General features: G+C 51.4%; 55 non-coding genes across 55 annotated transcripts; all 55 read right to left on the bottom strand.

Annotated features, from left to right (window-relative positions):
• Window positions 1–2,875: 2,875 nt before the first annotated feature.
• Window positions 2,876–2,946, bottom strand: TRNAG-GCC (transfer RNA glycine (anticodon GCC)). Its single transcript has one exon. It is a non-coding gene; the product is annotated as a tRNA-Gly (tRNA).
• Window positions 2,947–3,084: 138 nt separating this feature from the next.
• TRNAG-GCC (transfer RNA glycine (anticodon GCC)) lies at window positions 3,085–3,156 on the bottom strand. The gene has a single exon. It is a non-coding gene; the product is annotated as a tRNA-Gly (tRNA).
• A 138-nt stretch (window positions 3,157–3,294) lies between these two features.
• Window positions 3,295–3,365, bottom strand: TRNAG-GCC (transfer RNA glycine (anticodon GCC)). Its single transcript has one exon. It is a non-coding gene; the product is annotated as a tRNA-Gly (tRNA).
• Window positions 3,366–4,089: 724 nt separating this feature from the next.
• Window positions 4,090–4,161, bottom strand: TRNAG-GCC (transfer RNA glycine (anticodon GCC)). Its single transcript has one exon. It is a non-coding gene; the product is annotated as a tRNA-Gly (tRNA).
• Window positions 4,162–4,299: 138 nt separating this feature from the next.
• Window positions 4,300–4,370, bottom strand: TRNAG-GCC (transfer RNA glycine (anticodon GCC)). Its single transcript has one exon. It is a non-coding gene; the product is annotated as a tRNA-Gly (tRNA).
• A 138-nt stretch (window positions 4,371–4,508) lies between these two features.
• Window positions 4,509–4,580, bottom strand: TRNAG-GCC (transfer RNA glycine (anticodon GCC)). Its single transcript has one exon. It is a non-coding gene; the product is annotated as a tRNA-Gly (tRNA).
• Window positions 4,581–4,718: 138 nt separating this feature from the next.
• Window positions 4,719–4,789, bottom strand: TRNAG-GCC (transfer RNA glycine (anticodon GCC)). The gene has a single exon. It is a non-coding gene; the product is annotated as a tRNA-Gly (tRNA).
• A 138-nt stretch (window positions 4,790–4,927) lies between these two features.
• TRNAG-GCC (transfer RNA glycine (anticodon GCC)) lies at window positions 4,928–4,998 on the bottom strand. The gene has a single exon. It is a non-coding gene; the product is annotated as a tRNA-Gly (tRNA).
• Window positions 4,999–5,136: 138 nt separating this feature from the next.
• TRNAG-GCC (transfer RNA glycine (anticodon GCC)) lies at window positions 5,137–5,207 on the bottom strand. The gene has a single exon. It is a non-coding gene; the product is annotated as a tRNA-Gly (tRNA).
• Window positions 5,208–5,345: 138 nt separating this feature from the next.
• TRNAG-GCC (transfer RNA glycine (anticodon GCC)) lies at window positions 5,346–5,416 on the bottom strand. The gene has a single exon. It is a non-coding gene; the product is annotated as a tRNA-Gly (tRNA).
• Window positions 5,417–5,554: 138 nt separating this feature from the next.
• On the bottom strand, window positions 5,555–5,625 carry TRNAG-GCC (transfer RNA glycine (anticodon GCC)). Its single transcript has one exon. It is a non-coding gene; the product is annotated as a tRNA-Gly (tRNA).
• A 138-nt stretch (window positions 5,626–5,763) lies between these two features.
• Window positions 5,764–5,834, bottom strand: TRNAD-GUC (transfer RNA aspartic acid (anticodon GUC)). The gene has a single exon. It is a non-coding gene; the product is annotated as a tRNA-Asp (tRNA).
• A 138-nt stretch (window positions 5,835–5,972) lies between these two features.
• Window positions 5,973–6,043, bottom strand: TRNAG-GCC (transfer RNA glycine (anticodon GCC)). Its single transcript has one exon. It is a non-coding gene; the product is annotated as a tRNA-Gly (tRNA).
• A 138-nt stretch (window positions 6,044–6,181) lies between these two features.
• TRNAG-GCC (transfer RNA glycine (anticodon GCC)) lies at window positions 6,182–6,252 on the bottom strand. The gene has a single exon. It is a non-coding gene; the product is annotated as a tRNA-Gly (tRNA).
• Window positions 6,253–6,390: 138 nt separating this feature from the next.
• TRNAG-GCC (transfer RNA glycine (anticodon GCC)) lies at window positions 6,391–6,462 on the bottom strand. The gene has a single exon. It is a non-coding gene; the product is annotated as a tRNA-Gly (tRNA).
• Window positions 6,463–6,600: 138 nt separating this feature from the next.
• TRNAG-GCC (transfer RNA glycine (anticodon GCC)) lies at window positions 6,601–6,672 on the bottom strand. The gene has a single exon. It is a non-coding gene; the product is annotated as a tRNA-Gly (tRNA).
• Window positions 6,673–6,810: 138 nt separating this feature from the next.
• On the bottom strand, window positions 6,811–6,881 carry TRNAG-GCC (transfer RNA glycine (anticodon GCC)). The gene has a single exon. It is a non-coding gene; the product is annotated as a tRNA-Gly (tRNA).
• Window positions 6,882–7,019: 138 nt separating this feature from the next.
• TRNAG-GCC (transfer RNA glycine (anticodon GCC)) lies at window positions 7,020–7,090 on the bottom strand. The gene has a single exon. It is a non-coding gene; the product is annotated as a tRNA-Gly (tRNA).
• Window positions 7,091–7,228: 138 nt separating this feature from the next.
• Window positions 7,229–7,300, bottom strand: TRNAG-GCC (transfer RNA glycine (anticodon GCC)). The gene has a single exon. It is a non-coding gene; the product is annotated as a tRNA-Gly (tRNA).
• A 138-nt stretch (window positions 7,301–7,438) lies between these two features.
• TRNAG-GCC (transfer RNA glycine (anticodon GCC)) lies at window positions 7,439–7,509 on the bottom strand. Its single transcript has one exon. It is a non-coding gene; the product is annotated as a tRNA-Gly (tRNA).
• Window positions 7,510–7,647: 138 nt separating this feature from the next.
• Window positions 7,648–7,719, bottom strand: TRNAG-GCC (transfer RNA glycine (anticodon GCC)). Its single transcript has one exon. It is a non-coding gene; the product is annotated as a tRNA-Gly (tRNA).
• A 138-nt stretch (window positions 7,720–7,857) lies between these two features.
• Window positions 7,858–7,928, bottom strand: TRNAG-GCC (transfer RNA glycine (anticodon GCC)). Its single transcript has one exon. It is a non-coding gene; the product is annotated as a tRNA-Gly (tRNA).
• A 138-nt stretch (window positions 7,929–8,066) lies between these two features.
• TRNAG-GCC (transfer RNA glycine (anticodon GCC)) lies at window positions 8,067–8,137 on the bottom strand. The gene has a single exon. It is a non-coding gene; the product is annotated as a tRNA-Gly (tRNA).
• A 138-nt stretch (window positions 8,138–8,275) lies between these two features.
• Window positions 8,276–8,346, bottom strand: TRNAG-GCC (transfer RNA glycine (anticodon GCC)). The gene has a single exon. It is a non-coding gene; the product is annotated as a tRNA-Gly (tRNA).
• Window positions 8,347–8,484: 138 nt separating this feature from the next.
• TRNAG-GCC (transfer RNA glycine (anticodon GCC)) lies at window positions 8,485–8,555 on the bottom strand. Its single transcript has one exon. It is a non-coding gene; the product is annotated as a tRNA-Gly (tRNA).
• A 138-nt stretch (window positions 8,556–8,693) lies between these two features.
• TRNAG-GCC (transfer RNA glycine (anticodon GCC)) lies at window positions 8,694–8,765 on the bottom strand. Its single transcript has one exon. It is a non-coding gene; the product is annotated as a tRNA-Gly (tRNA).
• Window positions 8,766–8,903: 138 nt separating this feature from the next.
• TRNAG-GCC (transfer RNA glycine (anticodon GCC)) lies at window positions 8,904–8,974 on the bottom strand. Its single transcript has one exon. It is a non-coding gene; the product is annotated as a tRNA-Gly (tRNA).
• A 138-nt stretch (window positions 8,975–9,112) lies between these two features.
• Window positions 9,113–9,183, bottom strand: TRNAG-GCC (transfer RNA glycine (anticodon GCC)). The gene has a single exon. It is a non-coding gene; the product is annotated as a tRNA-Gly (tRNA).
• A 138-nt stretch (window positions 9,184–9,321) lies between these two features.
• On the bottom strand, window positions 9,322–9,392 carry TRNAG-GCC (transfer RNA glycine (anticodon GCC)). The gene has a single exon. It is a non-coding gene; the product is annotated as a tRNA-Gly (tRNA).
• Window positions 9,393–9,530: 138 nt separating this feature from the next.
• TRNAG-GCC (transfer RNA glycine (anticodon GCC)) lies at window positions 9,531–9,601 on the bottom strand. Its single transcript has one exon. It is a non-coding gene; the product is annotated as a tRNA-Gly (tRNA).
• Window positions 9,602–9,739: 138 nt separating this feature from the next.
• On the bottom strand, window positions 9,740–9,810 carry TRNAG-GCC (transfer RNA glycine (anticodon GCC)). The gene has a single exon. It is a non-coding gene; the product is annotated as a tRNA-Gly (tRNA).
• A 138-nt stretch (window positions 9,811–9,948) lies between these two features.
• On the bottom strand, window positions 9,949–10,019 carry TRNAG-GCC (transfer RNA glycine (anticodon GCC)). The gene has a single exon. It is a non-coding gene; the product is annotated as a tRNA-Gly (tRNA).
• Window positions 10,020–10,157: 138 nt separating this feature from the next.
• TRNAG-GCC (transfer RNA glycine (anticodon GCC)) lies at window positions 10,158–10,228 on the bottom strand. Its single transcript has one exon. It is a non-coding gene; the product is annotated as a tRNA-Gly (tRNA).
• Window positions 10,229–12,287: 2,059 nt separating this feature from the next.
• TRNAG-GCC (transfer RNA glycine (anticodon GCC)) lies at window positions 12,288–12,358 on the bottom strand. The gene has a single exon. It is a non-coding gene; the product is annotated as a tRNA-Gly (tRNA).
• Window positions 12,359–12,496: 138 nt separating this feature from the next.
• Window positions 12,497–12,567, bottom strand: TRNAG-GCC (transfer RNA glycine (anticodon GCC)). The gene has a single exon. It is a non-coding gene; the product is annotated as a tRNA-Gly (tRNA).
• Window positions 12,568–12,705: 138 nt separating this feature from the next.
• On the bottom strand, window positions 12,706–12,776 carry TRNAG-GCC (transfer RNA glycine (anticodon GCC)). The gene has a single exon. It is a non-coding gene; the product is annotated as a tRNA-Gly (tRNA).
• A 138-nt stretch (window positions 12,777–12,914) lies between these two features.
• Window positions 12,915–12,986, bottom strand: TRNAG-GCC (transfer RNA glycine (anticodon GCC)). The gene has a single exon. It is a non-coding gene; the product is annotated as a tRNA-Gly (tRNA).
• A 138-nt stretch (window positions 12,987–13,124) lies between these two features.
• TRNAG-GCC (transfer RNA glycine (anticodon GCC)) lies at window positions 13,125–13,196 on the bottom strand. The gene has a single exon. It is a non-coding gene; the product is annotated as a tRNA-Gly (tRNA).
• Window positions 13,197–13,334: 138 nt separating this feature from the next.
• On the bottom strand, window positions 13,335–13,405 carry TRNAG-GCC (transfer RNA glycine (anticodon GCC)). The gene has a single exon. It is a non-coding gene; the product is annotated as a tRNA-Gly (tRNA).
• A 138-nt stretch (window positions 13,406–13,543) lies between these two features.
• On the bottom strand, window positions 13,544–13,614 carry TRNAG-GCC (transfer RNA glycine (anticodon GCC)). The gene has a single exon. It is a non-coding gene; the product is annotated as a tRNA-Gly (tRNA).
• A 138-nt stretch (window positions 13,615–13,752) lies between these two features.
• TRNAG-GCC (transfer RNA glycine (anticodon GCC)) lies at window positions 13,753–13,823 on the bottom strand. The gene has a single exon. It is a non-coding gene; the product is annotated as a tRNA-Gly (tRNA).
• A 137-nt stretch (window positions 13,824–13,960) lies between these two features.
• TRNAG-GCC (transfer RNA glycine (anticodon GCC)) lies at window positions 13,961–14,032 on the bottom strand. The gene has a single exon. It is a non-coding gene; the product is annotated as a tRNA-Gly (tRNA).
• A 138-nt stretch (window positions 14,033–14,170) lies between these two features.
• On the bottom strand, window positions 14,171–14,241 carry TRNAG-GCC (transfer RNA glycine (anticodon GCC)). Its single transcript has one exon. It is a non-coding gene; the product is annotated as a tRNA-Gly (tRNA).
• A 138-nt stretch (window positions 14,242–14,379) lies between these two features.
• On the bottom strand, window positions 14,380–14,451 carry TRNAG-GCC (transfer RNA glycine (anticodon GCC)). The gene has a single exon. It is a non-coding gene; the product is annotated as a tRNA-Gly (tRNA).
• Window positions 14,452–14,589: 138 nt separating this feature from the next.
• On the bottom strand, window positions 14,590–14,660 carry TRNAG-GCC (transfer RNA glycine (anticodon GCC)). Its single transcript has one exon. It is a non-coding gene; the product is annotated as a tRNA-Gly (tRNA).
• A 137-nt stretch (window positions 14,661–14,797) lies between these two features.
• Window positions 14,798–14,869, bottom strand: TRNAG-GCC (transfer RNA glycine (anticodon GCC)). The gene has a single exon. It is a non-coding gene; the product is annotated as a tRNA-Gly (tRNA).
• A 138-nt stretch (window positions 14,870–15,007) lies between these two features.
• On the bottom strand, window positions 15,008–15,078 carry TRNAG-GCC (transfer RNA glycine (anticodon GCC)). The gene has a single exon. It is a non-coding gene; the product is annotated as a tRNA-Gly (tRNA).
• A 138-nt stretch (window positions 15,079–15,216) lies between these two features.
• On the bottom strand, window positions 15,217–15,287 carry TRNAG-GCC (transfer RNA glycine (anticodon GCC)). The gene has a single exon. It is a non-coding gene; the product is annotated as a tRNA-Gly (tRNA).
• Window positions 15,288–15,425: 138 nt separating this feature from the next.
• On the bottom strand, window positions 15,426–15,496 carry TRNAG-GCC (transfer RNA glycine (anticodon GCC)). Its single transcript has one exon. It is a non-coding gene; the product is annotated as a tRNA-Gly (tRNA).
• A 138-nt stretch (window positions 15,497–15,634) lies between these two features.
• On the bottom strand, window positions 15,635–15,705 carry TRNAG-GCC (transfer RNA glycine (anticodon GCC)). Its single transcript has one exon. It is a non-coding gene; the product is annotated as a tRNA-Gly (tRNA).
• Window positions 15,706–15,843: 138 nt separating this feature from the next.
• On the bottom strand, window positions 15,844–15,915 carry TRNAG-GCC (transfer RNA glycine (anticodon GCC)). The gene has a single exon. It is a non-coding gene; the product is annotated as a tRNA-Gly (tRNA).
• Window positions 15,916–16,053: 138 nt separating this feature from the next.
• On the bottom strand, window positions 16,054–16,124 carry TRNAG-GCC (transfer RNA glycine (anticodon GCC)). Its single transcript has one exon. It is a non-coding gene; the product is annotated as a tRNA-Gly (tRNA).
• A 138-nt stretch (window positions 16,125–16,262) lies between these two features.
• On the bottom strand, window positions 16,263–16,333 carry TRNAG-GCC (transfer RNA glycine (anticodon GCC)). The gene has a single exon. It is a non-coding gene; the product is annotated as a tRNA-Gly (tRNA).
• Window positions 16,334–16,471: 138 nt separating this feature from the next.
• Window positions 16,472–16,542, bottom strand: TRNAG-GCC (transfer RNA glycine (anticodon GCC)). The gene has a single exon. It is a non-coding gene; the product is annotated as a tRNA-Gly (tRNA).
• Window positions 16,543–16,681: 139 nt separating this feature from the next.
• On the bottom strand, window positions 16,682–16,752 carry TRNAG-GCC (transfer RNA glycine (anticodon GCC)). The gene has a single exon. It is a non-coding gene; the product is annotated as a tRNA-Gly (tRNA).
• Window positions 16,753–16,783: the final 31 nt, after the last annotated feature.

The following is a 16,783-nucleotide window of genomic DNA, read 5'->3' as shown; positions in this document are numbered from 1 at the left end:
CAAGAACGTGTTTGCAAACCCCTCTTCTTCAAGCCGTCGCCGCCCAAGCAATTCCCGATACTGCTCAACAAACGCCAACTGAATCACTTTGCTATCATTCGTTACCTCGTTTCTGTACCTGATTTGTCTTACTTCGTTCTGAGTCGCGTACTTCTTTTCGTCACTAAGCGAGCGTTTAGTAGGTACTTGGTCAAGCCAGAGGCGTTCAGCACGGGCCCGTATCATGGCAGCTGTATACTTGTCTTTTTCGATAATCTCAAGTTTACTTTTTGTATCTCTTATTTCTTTCTTATATTTTCCCGGCTGGGAACTTTCCAGGCTTACGAGCAAGTCAAGTTGGCAATGTAGTTCTTTTTCTTTAACACGTTTATCGTGGCATATGATGCTTGCCCTTTCAATCGCGTTTATTTTCACTTGTTCTTTGAAATCTTCCCACCTAATTACCCAGTTCCCAGGATCTGCTGATAGCAATGCTTTAATGCATTCATTAACTTTAATGTCAAAGCGTTCATCCTCGAGTAATTGTGCGTTAAACTTCCACAGGTCCCACGAGAAACGAGATTTCTTGTCTTTGTTCCCCAGGGTAAACGTAACTAAGCTGTGGTCGGTAAAAGACATGTGTTTTACCTCGTAGCTATTGCACAAAGGAATCAGATCAAGCGACACATACGCTCTGTCAAGTCTCGCGTGACTTTCACCCTGGAAGTGAGTAAAATGCGGCGCTACCGAAAGAACTTCAGCAACATCATCTAAACCATTTTCTTGCACAATCGAATTCAACAATTCCGCACTTTTGTCACGAAGGAGTCTTTTTGTAATTCTATCCTCTGCTTTACAAACGCAGTTAAAGTCGCCCAAAAGCACAATTAACCGCTCACAGCACACATATTGTTCAACGCGCTCAAAAAATTCCTTGCGCTCGTTCTCCCTGTTAGGAGCATACACGCATATGACTCTCCATAGCAAATTGCAATAAAAAAAATCCACTACAACCAAACGGCCAGTTTGACACACAGTTAAATTCTGCTCGACAATCCCGAGAGAATTCCTAATAAATACAGCACAACCGCCCGATGTGCCAGAAGAATGGCACACACAAACATTGTAGCGTGCCGTAAAAGGCTGCACCATAAGGTCCGCCTGTTCCTGTCTTTCGACTTTCGTTTCCTGTACGGCTATTATGTCTAGGTCATTATCAACGAACAGCCGGCTTAGCTGGTACTGACGCTTCTTGGAAGCCAGTCCCCTGACATTAATTGTTGCAATGCGCAACGCTCTAAGAGGTGTAGAAGCCATCTAGTTTAGGTACAGGATCCATATGGTGCATACCTCGGGACACAAGGCGACGATGCGGGTGACTTGCCTAGTCTGAGGTGCTCTATGGGTGCGGTGCCGGTAATCCAAAGTCTCTTGCACAAGTGCCTCTTGCGTATGGACTGGAAAATCAGCCCATGCAGTCCGTTACCGAAAAAGGCCATCTCACGCCCACAGAAACCACTCACAGGGCACTCACTCCAACTAAGGCGGCGGCTTAGCCGCCGCTCGTTGATCGGCCTGTACATTCGGCCGCGGTTTCAACGTCGGTCGCCTGACACCAACAGTCTTCTGCGGCGGCTCGTCGCCTTCGCTCACTTTGGGCTCTCCATTCGCACTGTGTTCATGCGGTCGCTTCCCTGCTTGGTGGCTGGTTGATGCATGTGACACTTCCATGTTGTTCCCATGCTGGGGAACGACGGGAGCTGACGCCCCACCGCTCAAGACTTCGTCCGTTGGCGCCTTGACTTCTGCAGGCTGCGCTGCCTGTTGCTGCCGCTTACTGCTGGGCTCCTCTACGCTTGTGGATATTTCCGTAGGGGGCACAGCAGGGGCCTTCTCCACGCTGTCCCCTGCCTCTGCTGCAGCGTCTTCCGCGTCAGCCTCGTCCATGACAAGTTCGGACGAAATGTCAGTGTTGACTGGGACGGCAGCACTCGCGTACGTGCGTACGCAGCTGCTTTCTTCGTGCCCGTAGCGACGACAGGCGCCGCATCGTGGAACCTTGCACTCACGGCGAATGTGCCCAGTACCGTGGCAGCGCAGACACAGCGGAGCTCTGCCCGGTACAACCACGAGAGCCAGCTCACCGCCAACCCTGACTTCGTGAGGGAGGTCTTCCAGCTTCACGCCAGGGTTCATTTTCAATGAAACCAAGCGTGTCGTCGACCCTTGCTGGCGACACCCTGGACGCGCCACCGCTCCTTGGAGACTTCGCTCACCTTGCCGTACGGAGCAAAGGCTACCCTCACGTCTTCGTCGGGCACGTTGTGCAGCAGCCAGTGCAGCTTGACGCGGACGTCCTGGTTTGCCGGGTCGATGACGAGACAGCGGCGGTCCTTGACTTTCAGGTCTCCGGCAGAAAGAATTTTCGTCACCGCCTCAGCACTCGCGAAAGTAACAGCCCATACATGGCTCATGCGATACGCCCCCAAGGCGATAACCTCGGGGAGCAGCATCAGCTGAGCCAGCGCATCCCTGAAATCTTCGACCCGATAAGGACGGGCCCGCACGTCAGCGTGCAAAAAAACTGTGTTCAACACAACACGTCCTGTAGGAAGGGTAGGCAGAATCACCTGATACTCTTCATCCGAGGCAAAAGCCCTGTTTCCGCGGCCAGACATGACCGCTGTAGCTGCTCCAACGGAGCCCGTCATCGCACGTCCGTCACGCTCGGTGGCCGGAAGTCGAGCTGAACCACCGACGCCAACGGATTAGTGCCGCAATGAACATTTATTAATGCATTATATGGCTCATCAGCAACGCAACCTGGAGTCGCCCAAAAAAAGCGGCATCAAGAAACCTATGTCAGGGTGCTCACGTTAGTGGTGTAGGGAAAAAATGCGTCAGTCGGGAATCGAGCCCGGGCCACCCGCGTGGCAGGCGAGTATTCTACCACCGAACCACCGACGCCAACGGATTAGCGCCGGAATAAACATTTATTAATGCATTATATGGCTCATCAGCAACGCAACCTGGAGTCGCCCAAAAAAAGCGGCATCCAGAAACCTATGTCAGGGTGCTCACGTTAGTGGTGTAGGGAAAGAAAAATGCGTCGGCCGGGAATCGAACCCGGGCCACCCGCGTGGCAGGCGAATATTTCTGCCACTGAACCACCGACGCCAACGGATTAGTGCCGCAATGAACATTTATTAATGCATTATATGGCTCATCAGCAACGAAACCTGGAGTCGCCCAAAAAAAGCGGCATCCAGAAACCTATGTCAGGGTGCTCAGGTTAGTGGTGTAGGGAAAGAAAAATGCGTCGGCCGGGAATCGAACCCGGGCCACCCGCGTGGCAGGCGAGTATTCTACCACTGAACCACCGACGCTTTTTTTTTTCTTTATTGCCTGGCTGCGACACCTTCTTTTTTAAATTACACACCGGGACACTCCCAGTTAAAAAGTTTTTGGAAGGAAAGGATTTCTTTTTACCGTGGGGATCGAACTGCTTAATTTGTAAACAGCCCGAAACAATAGACCATGTTTTTTTGCATTGCTGGGAAGGGGTTTATTTTTGGGATGTGTTACAAAGGACAATAAAGAAAGAGCTACCACTTGACGCGCAGGGAATTCGTTATTTAAGCACAGACAATGAGGATGGGGTACCATTTGATCTCATAATGCTCTTGGGCCTCCACAGTATATGGCGCTCCAGAATGGCAGGCTATTATTGTGACAAAGACGCACGACCTGCCCGCATTTATTTTCGGGAAAGAATGGACTGCTTTCTGGCCATCCAGAAAGCAACTGCGGAGCCTCCCGAGTGGCTCTCGAGGCTAGAGCCGCTCTGTAGGCTTCGTGAATTTTAGTATGACGAAGCCAGACTCATGATGGCTGACCACGACAGTGTCGTATGTACATAGCGTTTTGTGTGTTTTTTGTTGAGTGTTTTTTGTGTAACTGAACCACCGACGCCAACGGATTAGTGCCGCAATGAACATTTATTAATGCATTATATGGCTCATCAGCAACGCAACCTGGAGTCGCCCAAAAAAAGCGGCATCCAGAAACCTATGTCAGGGTGCTCACGTTAGTGGTGTAGGGAAAGAAAAATGCGTCGGCCGGGAATCGAACCCGGGCCACCCGCGTGGCAGGCGAATATTTCTGCCACTGAACCACCGACGCCAACGGATTAGTGCCGCAATGAACATTTATTAATGCATTATATGGCTCATCAGCAACGAAACCTGGAGTCGCCCAAAAAAAGCGGCATCCAGAAACCTATGTCAGGGTGCTCACGTTAGTGGTGTAGGGAAAGAAAAATGCGTCGGCCGGGAATCGAGCCCGGGCCACCCGCGTGGCAGGCGAGTATTCTACCACTGAACCACCGACGCCAACGGATTAGTGCCGCAATGAACATTTATTAATGCATTATATGGCTCATCAGCAACGCAACCTGGAGTCGCCCAAAAAAAGCGGCATCCAGAAACCTATGTCAGGGTGCTCACGTTAGTGGTGTAGGGAAAGAAAAATGCGTCGGCCGGGAATCGAACCCGGGCCACCCGCGTGGCAGGCGAATATTTCTGCCACTGAACCACCGACGCCAACGGATTAGTGCCGCAATGAACATTTATTAATGCATTATATGGCTCATCAGCAACGAAACCTGGAGTCGCCCAAAAAAAGCGGCATCCAGAAACCTATGTCAGGGTGCTCACGTTAGTGGCGTAGGGAAAGAAAAATGCGTCGGCCGGGAATCGAGCCCGGGCCACCCGCGTGGCAGGCGAGTATTCTACCACTGAACCACCGACGCCAACGGATTAGTGCCGCAATGAACATTTATTAATGCATTATATGGCTCATCAGCAACGCAACCTGGAGTCGCCCAAAAAAAGCGGCATCCAGAAACCTATGTCAGGGTGCTCACGTTAGTGGCGTAGGGAAAGAAAAATGCGTCGGCCGGGAATCGAGCCCGGGCCACCCGCGTGGCAGGCGAGTATTCTACCACTGAACCACCGACGCCAACGGATTAGTGCCGCAATGAACATTTATTAATGCATTATATGGCTCATCAGCAACGCAACCTGGAGTCGCCCAAAAAAAGCGGCATCCAGAAACCTATGTCAGGGTGCTCACGTTAGTGGTGTAGGGAAAGAAAAATGCGTCGGCCGGGAATCGAGCCCGGGCCACCCGCGTGGCAGGCGAGTATTCTACCACTGAACCACCGACGCCAACGGATTAGTGCCGCAATGAACATTTATTAATGCATTATATGGCTCATCAGCAACGAAACCTGGAGTCGCCCAAAAAAAGCGGCATCCAGAAACCTATGTCAGGGTGCTCAGGTTAGTGGTGTAGGGAAAGAAAAATGCGTCGGCCGGGAATCGAACCCGGGCCACCCGCGTGGCAGGCGAGTATTCTACCACTGAACCACCGACGCCAACGGATTAGTGCCGCAATGAACATTTATTAATGCATTATATGGCTCATCAGCAACGAAACCTGGAGTCGCCCAAAAAAAGCGGCATCCAGAAACCTATGTCAGGGTGCTCACGTTAGTGGTGTAGGGAAAGAAAAATGCGTCGGCCGGGAATCGAACCCGGGCCACCCGCGTGGCAGGCGAGTATTCTACCACTGAACCACCGACGCCAACGGAGTAGTGCCGCAATGAACATTTATTAATGCATTATATGGCTCATCAGCAACGAAACCTGGAGTCGCCCAAAAAAAGCGGCATCCAGAAACCTATGTCAGGGTGCTCACGTTAGTGGTGTAGGGAAAGAAAAATGCGTCGGCCGGGAATCGAACCCGGGCCACCCGCGTGACAGGCGAGTATTCTACCACTGAACCACCGACGCCAACGGATTAGTGCCGCAATGAACATTTATTAATGCATTATATGGCTCATCAGCAACGAAACCTGGAGTCGCCCAAAAAAAGCGGCATCCAGAAACCTATGTCAGGGTGCTCAGGTTAGTGGTGTAGGGAAAGAAAAATGCGTCGGCCGGGAATCGAACCCGGGCCACCCGCGTGGCAGGCGAGTATTCTACCACTGAACCACCGACGCCAACGGATTAGTGCCGCAATGAACATTTATTAATGCATTATATGGCTCATCAGCAACGAAACCTGGAGTCGCCCAAAAAAAGCGGCATCCAGAAACCTATGTCAGGGTGCTCACGTTAGTGGTGTAGGGAAAGAAAAATGCGTCGGCCGGGAATCGAACCCGGGCCACCCGCGTGGCAGGCGAGTATTCTACCACTGAACCACCGACGCCAACGGATTAGTGCCGCAATGAACATTTATTAATGCATTATATGGCTCATCAGCAACGACACCTGGAGTCGCCCAAAAAAAGCGGCATCCAGAAACCTATGTCAGGGTGCTCACGTTAGTGGTGTAGGGAAAGAAAAATGCGTCGGCCGGGAATCGAACCCGGGCCACCCGCGTGGCAGGCGAATATTTCTGCCACTGAACCACCGACGCCAACGGATTAGTGCCGCAATGAACATTTATTAATGCATTATATGGCTCATCAGCAACGAAACCTGGAGTCGCCCAAAAAAAGCGGCATCCAGAAACCTATGTCAGGGTGCTCACGTTAGTGGTGTAGGGAAAGAAAAATGCGTCGGCCGGGAATCGAACCCGTGCCACCCGCGTGGCAGGCGAATATTTCTGCCACTGAACCACCGACGCCAACGGATTAGTGCCGCAATGAACATTTATTAATGCATTATATGGCTCATCAGCAACGAAACCTGGAGTCGCCCAAAAAAAGCGGCATCCAGAAACCTATGTCAGGGTGCTCACGTTAGTGGTGTAGGGAAAGAAAAATGCGTCGGCCGGGAATCGAACCCGGGCCACCCACGTGGCAGGCGAGTATTCTACCACTGAACCACCGACGCCAACGGATTAGTGCCGCAATGAACATTTATTAATGCATTATATGGCTCATCAGCAACGAAACCTGGAGTCGCCCAAAAAAAGCGGCATCCAGAAACCTATGTCAGGGTGCTCACGTTAGTGGTGTAGGGAAAGAAAAATGCGTCGGCCGGGAATCGAACCCGGGCCACCCGCGTGGCAGGCGAGTATTCTACCACCGAACCACCGACGCCAACGGATTAGCGCCGGAATGAACATTTATTAATGCATTATATGGCTCATCAGCAACGCAACCTGGAGTCGCCCAAAAAAAGCGGCATCCAGAAACCTATGTCAGGGTGCTCACGTTAGTGGTGTAGGGAAAGAAAAATGCGTCGGCCGGGAATCGAACCCGGGCCACCCGCGTGGCAGGCGAATATTTCTGCCACTGAACCACCGACGCCAACGGATTAGTGCCGCAATGAACATTTATTAATGCATTATATGGCTCATCAGCAACGAAACCTGGAGTCGCCCAAAAAAAGCGGCATCCAGAAACCTATGTCAGGGTGCTCAGGTTAGTGGTGTAGGGAAAGAAAAATGCGTCGGCCGGGAATCGAACCCGGGCCACCCGCGTGGCAGGCGAGTATTCTACCACTGAACCACCGACGCCAACGGATTAGTGCCGCAATGAACATTTATTAATGCATTATATGGCTCATCAGCAACGCAACCTGGAGTCGCCCAAAAAAAGCGGCATCCAGAAACCTATGTCAGGGTGCTCACGTTAGTGGTGTAGGGAAAGAAAAATGCGTCGGCCGGGAATCGAACCCGGGCCACCCGCGTGGCAGGCGAATATTTCTGCCACTGAACCACCGACGCCAACGGATTAGTGCCGCAATGAACATTTATTAATGCATTATATGGCTCATCAGCAACGAAACCTGGAGTCGCCCAAAAAAAGCGGCATCCAGAAACCTATGTCAGGGTGCTCACGTTAGTGGTGTAGGGAAAGAAAAATGCGTCGGCCGGGAATCGAGCCCGGGCCACCCGCGTGGCAGGCGAGTATTCTACCACTGAACCACCGACGCCAACGGATTAGTGCCGCAATGAACATTTATTAATGCATTATATGGCTCATCAGCAACGCAACCTGGAGTCGCCCAAAAAAAGCGGCATCCAGAAACCTATGTCAGGGTGCTCACGTTAGTGGTGTAGGGAAAGAAAAATGCGTCGGCCGGGAATCGAGCCCGGGCCACCCGCGTGGCAGGCGAGTATTCTACCACTGAACCACCGACGCCAACGGATTAGTGCCGCAATGAACATTTATTAATGCATTATATGGCTCATCAGCAACGAAACCTGGAGTCGCCCAAAAAAAGCGGCATCCAGAAACCTATGTCAGGGTGCTCACGTTAGTGGTGTAGGGAAAGAAAAATGCGTCGGCCGGGAATCGAGCCCGGGCCACCCGCGTGGCAGGCGAGTATTCTACCACTGAACCACCGACGCCAACGGATTAGTGCCGCAATGAACATTTATTAATGCATTATATGGCTCATCAGCAACGAAACCTGGAGTCGCCCAAAAAAAGCGGCATCCAGAAACCTATGTCAGGGTGCTCACGTTAGTGGTGTAGGGAAAGAAAAATGCGTCGGCCGGGAATCGAGCCCGGGCCACCCGCGTGGCAGGCGAGTATTCTACCACTGAACCACCGACGCCAACGGATTAGTGCCGCAATGAACATTTATTAATGCATTATATGGCTCATCAGCAACGCAACCTGGAGTCGCCCAAAAAAAGCGGCATCCAGAAACCTATGTCAGGGTGCTCACGTTAGTGGTGTAGGGAAAGAAAAATGCGTCGGCCGGGAATCGAACCCGGGCCACCCGCGTGGCAGGCGAATATTTCTGCCACTGAACCACCGACGCCAACGGATTAGTGCCGCAATGAACATTTATTAATGCATTATATGGCTCATCAGCAACGAAACCTGGAGTCGCCCAAAAAAATCGGCATCCAGAAACCTATGTCAGGGTGCTCAGGTTAGTGGTGTAGGGAAAGAAAAATGCGTCGGCCGGGAATCGAACCCGGGCCACCCGCGTGGCAGGCGAGTATTCTACCACTGAACCACCGACGCCAACGGATTAGTGCCGCAATGAACATTTATTAATGCATTATATGGCTCATCAGCAACGAAACCTGGAGTCGCCCAAAAAAAGCGGCATCCAGAAACCTATGTCAGGGTGCTCACGTTAGTGGTGTAGGGAAAGAAAAATGCGTCGGCCGGGAATCGAACCCGGGCCACCCGCGTGGCAGGCGAGTATTCTACCACTGAACCACCGACGCCAACGGAGTAGTGCCGCAATGAACATTTATTAATGCATTATATGGCTCATCAGCAACGAAACCTGGAGTCGCCCAAAAAAAGCGGCATCCAGAAACCTATGTCAGGGTGCTCACGTTAGTGGTGTAGGGAAAGAAAAATGCGTCGGCCGGGAATCGAACCCGGGCCACCCGCGTGGCAGGCGAGTATTCTACCACTGAACCACCGACGCCAACGGATTAGTGCCGCAATGAACATTTATTAATGCATTATATGGCTCATCAGCAACGAAACCTGGAGTCGCCCAAAAAAAGCGGCATCCAGAAACCTATGTCAGGGTGCTCAGGTTAGTGGTGTAGGGAAAGAAAAATGCGTCGGCCGGGAATCGAACCCGGGCCACCCGCGTGGCAGGCGAGTATTCTACCACTGAACCACCGACGCCAACGGATTAGTGCCGCAATGAACATTTATTAATGCATTATATGGCTCATCAGCAACGAAACCTGGAGTCGCCCAAAAAAAGCGGCATCCAGAAACCTATGTCAGGGTGCTCACGTTAGTGGTGTAGGGAAAGAAAAATGCGTCGGCCGGGAATCGAACCCGGGCCACCCGCGTGGCAGGCGAGTATTCTACCACTGAACCACCGACGCCAACGGATTTGTGCCGCAATGAACATTTATTAATGCATTATATGGCTCATCAGCAACGAAACCTGGAGTCGCCCAAAAAAAGCGGCATCCAGAAACCTATGTCAGGGTGCTCAGGTTAGTGGTGTAGGGAAAGAAAAATGCGTCGGCCGGGAATCGAGCCCGGGCCACCCGCGTGGCAGGCGAGTATTCTACCACTGAACCACCGACGCCAACGGATTAGTGCCGCAATGAACATTTATTAATGCATTATATGGCTCATCAGCAACGAAACCTGGAGTCGCCCAAAAAAAGCGGCATCCAGAAACCTATGTCAGGGTGCTCAGGTTAGTGGTGTAGGGAAAGAAAAATGCGTCGGCCGGGAATCGAACCCGGGCCACCCGCGTGGCAGGCGAGTATTCTACCACTGAACCACCGACGCTTTTTTTTTTTCTTTATTGCCTGGCTGCGACACATAACATTTACACAAAAAACACTCAACAAAAAACACACAAAACGCTATGTACATACGACACTGTCGTGGTCAGCCATCATGAGTCTGGCTTCGTCATACTAAAATTCACGAAGCATACAAATTTTATGAAGGTATTGGCGCGAAGACTACAGACAGTGATAAAGGAAATTGTTGGACCCCACCAGACATGTGGAATAAAAGGGCGATCAATTTTTTCCAACATTCACAAAGCACGCAGTGTACTTGAAACCTGCGATGCAATTAATGGGCGGGTGGCCATGCTTCAGATTGATCTCGAAAAAGCTTTTGATTGTGTTTCTCATGAAATCTTGTTTTCCGTTTTAGACCATGTGAATGTCGGTTCAGTTATCCGCGAGGGTGTAGCCATGGCGTATCGAAACTGCACGACAAGATTGATTGTTAACAAGTGCTTGGGGGCCCCCATTAGCGTGCAGCGTTCGGTGCGTCAGGGCTGCCCCCTCAGCCCTCTCTTATTTTGTATTTACATCGAAACACTGTGTAGGAAAATATTAGAAGACAATAGTATTAATGGCTTTAGGTTGCAAGCTGCTGAAGTTAAGCTGTTGGCGTATGCTGACGACGTTGCTGTATTCACGGTTGATCAGGAGAGCATAAGCGAAGCTGTCGGGTGTGTACGCGAGTTCAGCGAAGTCACCGGTAGCGGGGTTAATTGGTCCAAATGCCTCGGACTCTGGCATGGATGGTGGCCATCCCACCCGGACCATTTTGCCAACGTACCGTGGACGACGACACCGGGCAAGTATTTGGGCGTTCCGCTCGATGCTTATCGTGAAAGCGAGGAGTATTGGAAACAGCAAACGAAAGAAGCACGTGACAGAGCTGGAAAATGGAAAGGCACCAACCTCTCCATTTTCGCCAGAGCTACAGTCTGCAACCTGTTTTTTATTAGCAAGCTCTGGTATGTGATGCAGGTTTTGCATTGCTCTCGGGTGCACATTCAGAAGTTACACCGGATTTTTGCCGTCTTTATATGGGCTTCCGAATGGGAACGTTGCAGCAGAACGAACCTGTTCCGGCGGGTAAAAGACGGGGGGTTGGGGCTAGGGCACCTCTTTTTAAGGCAGCTGGTGAACCGTTTTTTGTTTTTTCGCGACGTCTCAGACCCGTTCTTGCGCACCGTGTGCCAGGTCAGGCTGCGGCGTTTGCTGCCCGAGTTTGTTGTTACCACAGAAGAGCTCTCGGGTGGAATTTTTGGTTACTACAAAGAGATTGTAGCAAGTGTTAGGTTTCTTTCAGCGCGTTTTTCTAGCGATTATTTGTATAAAACTAAAAGAAAGAAGTTGTACCATGATCTTTGTGATATTGTTTTCCCAGAGCCTATGTACAGGGCCTTGTACAGTGGAGGTCCTGGAGCTGATGTTTTAAAAAGGGTAAAGAAAATGCAGGTGCCACCAGGAGTAAAGACCTTCTTTTTTAAATTACACACCGGGACACTCCCAGTTAAAAAGTTTTTGGAAGGAAAGGATTTCTTTTTGCCGTGGGGATCGAACTGCTTAATTTGTAAACAGCCCGAAACAATAGACCATGTTTTTTTGCATTGCTGGGAAGGGGTTTATTTTTGGGATGTGTTACAAAGGACAATAAAGAAAGAGCTACCACTTGACGCGCAGGGAATTCGTTATTTAAGCACAGACAATGAGGATGGGGTACCATTTGATCTCATAATGCTCTTGGGCCTCCACAGTATATGGCGCTCCAGAATGGCAGGCTATTATTGTGACAAAGACGCACGACCTGCCCGCATTTATTTTCGGGAAAGGATGGACTGCTTTCTGGCCATCCAGAAAGCAACTGCGGAGCCTCCCGAGTGGCTCTCGAGGCTAGAGCCGCACTGAACCACCGACGCCAACGGATTAGTGCCGCAATGAACATTTATTAATGCATTATATGGCTCATCAGCAACGAAACCTGGAGTCGCCCAAAAATAGCGGCATCCAGAAACCTATGTCAGGGTGCTCAGGTTAGTGGTGTAGGGAAAGAAAAATGCGTCGGCCGGGAATCGAACCCGGGCCACCCGCGTGGCAGGCGAGTATTCTACCACTGAACCACCGACGCCAACGGATTAGTGCCGCAATGAACATTTATTAATGCATTATATGGCTCATCAGCAACGAAACCTGGAGTCGCCCAAAAAAAGCGGCATCCAGAAACCTATGTCAGGGTGCTCACGTTAGTGGTGTAGGGAAAGAAAAATGCGTCGGCCGGGAATCGAACCCGGGCCACCCGCGTGGCAGGCGAGTATTCTACCACTGAACCACCGACGCCAACGGATTAGTGCCGCAATGAACATTTATTAATGCATTATATGGCTCATCAGCAACGCAACCTGGAGTCGCCCAAAAAAAGCGGCATCCAGAAACCTATGTCAGGGTGCTCACGTTAGTGGTGTAGGGAAAGAAAAATGCGTCGGCCGGGAATCGAACCCGGGCCACCCGCGTGGCAGGCGAGTATTCTACCACTGAACCACCGACGCCAACGGATTAGTGCCGCAATGAACATTTATTAATGCATTATATGGCTCATCAGCAACGCAACCTGGAGTCGCCCAAAAAAAGCGGCATCCAGAAACCTATGTCAGGGTGCTCACGTTAGTGGTGTAGGGAAAGAAAAATGCGTCGGCCGGGAATCGAACCCGGGCCACCCGCGTGGCAGGCGAATATTTCTGCCACTGAACCACCGACGCCAACGGATTAGTGCCGCAATGAACATTTATTAATGCATTATATGGCTCATCAGCAACGAAACCTGGAGTCGCCCAAAAAAAGCGGCATCCAGAAACCTATGTCAGGGTGCTCACGTTAGTGGTGTAGGGAAAGAAAAATGCGTCGGCCGGGAATCGAACCCGTGCCACCCGCGTGGCAGGCGAATATTTCTGCCACTGAACCACCGACGCCAACGGATTAGTGCCGCAATGAACATTTATTAATGCATTATATGGCTCATCAGCAACGAAACCTGGAGTCGCCCAAAAAAAGCGGCATCCAGAAACCTATGTCAGGGTGCTCACGTTAGTGGTGTAGGGAAAGAAAAATGCGTCGGCCGGGAATCGAACCCGGGCCACCCGCGTGGCAGGCGAGTATTCTACCACTGAACCACCAACGCCAACGGATTAGTGCCGCAATGAACATTTATTAATGCATTATATGGCTCATCAGCAACGAAACCTGGAGTCGCCCAAAAAAAGCGGCATCCAGAAACCTATGTCAGGGTGCTCACGTTAGTGGTGTAGGGAAAGAAAAATGCGTCGGCCGGGAATCGAACCCGGGCCACCCGCGTGGCAGGCGAGTATTCTACCACTGAACCACCGACGCCAACGGATTAGTGCCGCAATGAACATTTATTAATGCATGATATGGCTCATCAGCAACGAAACCTGGAGTCGCCCAAAAAAAGCGGCATCCAGAAACCTATGTCAGGGTGCTCACGTTAGTGGTGTAGGGAAAGAAAAATGCGTCGGCCGGGAATCGAACCCGGGCCACCCGCGTGGCAGGCGAGTATTCTACCACCGAACCACCGACGCCAACGGATTAGCGCCGGAATGAACATTTATAATGCATTATATGGCTCATCAGCAACGCAACCTGGAGTCGCCCAAAAAAAGCGGCATCCAGAAACCTATGTCAGGGTGCTCACGTTAGTGGTGTAGGGAAAGAAAAAGGCGTCGGCCGGGAATCGAACCCGGGCCACCCGCGTGGCAGGCGAATATTTCTGCCACTGAACCACCGACGCCAACGGATTAGTGCCGCAATGAACATTTATTAATGCATTATATGGCTCATCAGCAACGAAACCTGGAGTCGCCCAAAAAAAGCGGCATCCAGAAACCTATGTCAGGGTGCTCAGGTTAGTGGTGTAGGGAAAGAAAAATGCGTCGGCCGGGAATCGAACACGGGCCACCCGCGTGGCAGGCGAGTATTCTACCACTGAACCACCGACGCCAACGGATTAGTGCCGCAATGAACATTTATTAATGCATTATATGGCTCATCAGCAACGCAACCTGGAGTCGCCCAAAAAAAGCGGCATCCAGAAACCTATGTCAGGGTGCTCACGTTAGTGGTGTAGGGAAAGAAAAATGCGTCGGCCGGGAATCGAACCCGGGCCACCCGCGTGGCAGGCGAATATTTCTGCCACTGAACCACCGACGCCAACGGATTAGTGCCGCAATGAACATTTATTAATGCATTATATGGCTCATCAGCAACGAAACCTGGAGTCGCCCAAAAAAAGCGGCATCCAGAAACCTATGTCAGGGTGCTCACGTTAGTGGTGTAGGGAAAGAAAAATGCGTCGGCCGGGAATCGAGCCCGGGCCACCCGCGTGGCAGGCGAGTATTCTACCACTGAACCACCGACGCCAACGGATTAGTGCCGCAATGAACATTTATTAATGCATTATATGGCTCATCAGCAACGCAACCTGGAGTCGCCAAAAAAAGCGGCATCCAGAAACCTATGTCAGGGTGCTCACGTTAGTGGTGTAGGGAAAGAAAAATGCGTCGGCCGGGAATCGAACCCGGGCCACCCGCGTGGCAGGCGAATATTTCTGCCACTGAACCACCGACGCCAACGGATTAGTGCCGCAATGAACATTTATTAATGCATTATATGGCTCATCAGCAACGAAACCTGGAGTCGCCCAAAAAAAGCGGCATCCAGAAACCTATGTCAGGGTGCTCACGTTAGTGGTGTAGGGAAAGAAAAATGCGTCGGCCGGGAATCGAGCCCGGGCCACCCGCGTGGCAGGCGAGTATTCTACCACTGAACCACCGACGCCAACGGATTAGTGCCGCAATGAACATTTATTAATGCATTATATGGCTCATCAGCAACGCAACCTGGAGTCGCCCAAAAAAAGCGGCATCCAGAAACCTATGTCAGGGTGCTCACGTTAGTGGTGTAGGGAAAGAAAAATGCGTCGGCCGGGAATCGAGCCCGGGCCACCCGCGTGGCAGGCGAGTATTCTACCACTGAACCACCGACGCCAACGGATTAGTGCCGCAATGAACATTTATTAATGCATTATATGGCTCATCAGCAACGAAACCTGGAGTCGCCCAAAAAAAGCGGCATCCAGAAACCTATGTCAGGGTGCTCACGTTAGTGGTGTAGGGAAAGAAAAATGCGTCGGCCGGGAATCGAGCCCGGGCCACCCGCGTGGCAGGCGAGTATTCTACCACTGAACCACCGACGCCAACGGATTAGTGCCGCAATGAACATTTATTAATGCATTATATGGCTCATCAGCAACGAAACCTGGAGTCGCCCAAAAAAAGCGGCATCCAGAAACCTATGTCAGGGTGCTCACGTTAGTGGTGTAGGGAAAGAAAAATGCGTCGGCCGGGAATCGAGCCCGGGCCACCCGCGTGGCAGGCGAGTATTCTACCACTGAACCACCGACGCCAACGGATTAGTGCCGCAATGAACATTTATTAATGCATTATATGGCTCATCAGCAACGCAACCTGGAGTCGCCCAAAAAAAGCGGCATCCAGAAACCTATGTCAGGGTGCTCACGTTAGTGGTGTAGGGAAAGAAAAATGCGTCGGCCGGGAATCGAACCCGGGCCACCCGCGTGGCAGGCGAATATTTCTGCCACTGAACCACCGACGCCAACGGATTAGTGCCGCAATGAACATTTATTAATGCATTATATGGCTCATCAGCAACGAAACCTGGAGTCGCCCAAAAAAATCGGCATCCAGAAACCTATGTCAGGGTGCTCAGGTTAGTGGTGTAGGGAAAGAAAAATGCGTCGGCCGGGAATCGAACCCGGGCCACCCGCGTGGCAGGCGAGTATTCTACCACTGAACCACCGACGCCAACGGATTAGTGCCGCAATGAACATTTATTAATGCATTATATGGCTCATCAGCAACGAAACCTGGAGTCGCCCAAAAAAAGCGGCATCCAGAAACCTATGTCAGGGTGCTCACGTTAGTGGTGTAGGGAAAGAAAAATGCGTCGGCCGGGAATCGAACCCGGGCCACCCGCGTGGCAGGCGAGTATTCTACCACTGAACCACCGACGCCAACGGAGTAGTGCCGCAATGAACATTTATTAATGCATTATATGGCTCATCAGCAACGAAACCTGGAGTCGCCCAAAAAAAGCGGCATCCAGAAACCTATGTCAGGGTGCTCACGTTAGTGGTGTAGGGAAAGAAAAATGCGTCGGCCGGGAATCGAGCCCGGGCCACCCGCGTGGCAGGCGAGTATTCTACCACTGAACCACCGACGCCAACGGATTAGTGCCGCAATGAACATTTATTAATGCATTATATGGCTCATCAGCAACGAAACCTGGAGTCGCCCAAAAAAAAGCGGCATCCAGAAACCTATGTCAGGGTGCTCAGGTTAGTGGTGTAGGGAAAGAAAAATGCGTCGGCCGGGAATCGAACCCGGGCCACCCGCGTGGCAGGCGAGTATTCTACCACTGAACCACCGACGCCAACGGATTAGTGCCGCAATGAACATTTATT

Source organism: Amblyomma americanum, chromosome 3 (assembly GCF_052857255.1).
Source record: "Amblyomma americanum isolate KBUSLIRL-KWMA chromosome 3, ASM5285725v1, whole genome shotgun sequence".
Classification (NCBI taxonomy): domain Eukaryota; kingdom Metazoa; phylum Arthropoda; class Arachnida; order Ixodida; family Ixodidae; genus Amblyomma; species Amblyomma americanum.
This window is presented reverse-complemented; position numbering and strand designations above follow the sequence as displayed.